Raw genomic sequence first — 2,252 nt, 5'->3', positions numbered from 1 at the left:
GAGCGGTCGCACGTGTGCTTAAACCTTTTCAAAACATTTTTATTTGATTTTTCTTTAATTATATTTTTTATACTTTTTATTTTAACAAACAAACAATAATAAAACAAATTCTAAAGCTAAAGAAATAAAAAGCAAAGACAAAAATAAAATAATAAAAACAAACAATACAGTCCAATAGGCCCAATAAGAAAAAGAGAGTGCAGAAGACAAAACCAGGAGTGCAACACGAAATTTCTTGGTCCATGACCAAAGATAGGGGTGCGGCAGTGCCATTTGGGGGTGCGTTTGGTAGGTGCCAGCCCAAACCCCTTTGTTTTCTATTTGCAGACGCGGAATGAGAGACAGCCCAAACAGAAATGGGGGTGTGAATGTGATTATGGGTGGTGGCTGGAAAAGAATGAGCCCAATGGCCAGGCCCGAAGCTTCTTTTTGCTTGTAGATAGGGAATGATGGTGTGAATAGCATTGAGTGGTGGCAGGAGGAGAAATTGCAGCCCAAAGACCAAGCCCAAGGCCTAAGTCTCCTTAAACCCATCAGAAACATTAGGGGTTTCACGGTTTCCCCCTTCATTTTGCCCAATGCCAGAGACCTTGGTCTCTCTTCCTCTGATCAGAGACACCCATCCCTGCTGCTCACGGTCACACGGCGTTGTACCTTGCTCNGGTTTGTCGACACCGTCGTCGACGATATCGATCGTCGNCGNAATCACCAAGTCGAGGTCATCGTTCCCATCGAGGTCCCTTCGTCACCATCGTGNCGCTGCCACTATTGAATCGGAGGCGCCAGTCCCTTATTTTCTTCGTGAGTGAAAGAGGTACAACCACGCCTCTGTGAACAACGTCTGTCGTTCGTCGCCGCAACAGTGCCGCCGCCGCAAAATTCTCTGTTCTTCCTCTCGCGCTAGCCTAGGGCTGGAATCTTCCACCCATGAACGCCGCCTGCCATTTCTTCTCCATCACTGCCGTCGTGAGCTGCTGCCGTAGCAACGCGAGATGGGTGCCGCCAGTGTCACCNACTGCCACTAGGGTCGCCGTCGTTCACAACTTCAAGCCTAGTCGGCGTCGTCGTTTCANAAATCTCTCTATCCTACGTCGCTCCCTTTCTTTTCCAGAAACACCAAACACTCTTAGAGTTTCCCTGCCCAAGCAAAAGAGGAAACCTCTTGTTGTGGTTGTTGTGGTTATGGTTGAAGACTGTATGAAACTGGTTTGCAATTTACTGTAATTTCTTTCAATGCAGGGAAGCTCGGAGCAGGGGTGTAACGAGGAGGATGATAATGGGGATGTGGTGAAAATGGTAGAAGGATGTTAGTAGAAATGATGATGGTTGGTGTGAGTCTGAGGCGTGATAAGGATGGTTACGGGTTTGTCATGAAGTAATAGTAAACCAAAGGGGAATTGTCTGTTTTTGATGAGGATGAAGGTAAAGGAAGGAGATCTTGGCTTTCTCTCTGTTTTTGGTGTTGAAGAAAATGGAGGGGAGAATCAATGTGTTTTGTTTCAGGAATTGAAGTGTTGATGGAGGAAGATGAAGGCTATGGGTTGCCGATGTTGATAAAGAATGGAGAGATTCATTTTAGGAAAAAATAGGTTTCTATTCTTGGTGGCTTTTTCATTTGGTTCACTGCAGGTTGAGGGTCATGATCCTAATGAGTGATGGAGAGGGTGCTTAGGAAGTGAGGGAATGAGTTTCCAGAATTGAGATCAATTGGTAGTAAACAAAGGGGATGTATGTTCCTGTGGTTGGGCATGATAGAATTGGTTTCAGAGAGGATGGTTCTCTCGAGCTGATGAGGGAGTAGTGTGTTTGTTGAGTGATGGAGAGTTTTTTGTTTTGTGTTGATCAAGAATTGATTTTTGTTTGGTGTTGACGGGGATGAGGAATTAGAGTGGGAATCTGTGTGTGATCCGAGAGGACGAATAGCGTGATGAAATGGCTATTTTCATGAAAGATGATGATGGTCNAATGGTGTTGGGTGCGTTATGGTGGACCCAAAATTCAAAACGGTTTTTCTGTTGTGAGTAGTGGAATTGAGTCATTACAGAGAGGGAATGTTTGTTGGGGTAATCATGGGTATGTGAGTTGTATGTGATGAATTATATGGTGATCATGAGGATGATGTGTTGATATCATGATGATAGGAAACGTAATGAAGGTTAGGAGCTTCGGAAACCACTGAGTGAACCTTTGTGAGAAAACTCTATACACCTTCCAGCCAAGAAACGAAAACTAACTTTCAAATTAACTCCTGG

Source organism: Vigna radiata, unplaced genomic scaffold, assembly GCF_000741045.1.
Source record: "Vigna radiata var. radiata cultivar VC1973A unplaced genomic scaffold, Vradiata_ver6 scaffold_111, whole genome shotgun sequence".
In the NCBI taxonomy this organism is placed as follows: Eukaryota; Viridiplantae; Streptophyta; class Magnoliopsida; order Fabales; family Fabaceae; genus Vigna; species Vigna radiata.
Note: the sequence above shows the minus strand (reverse complement) of the source record.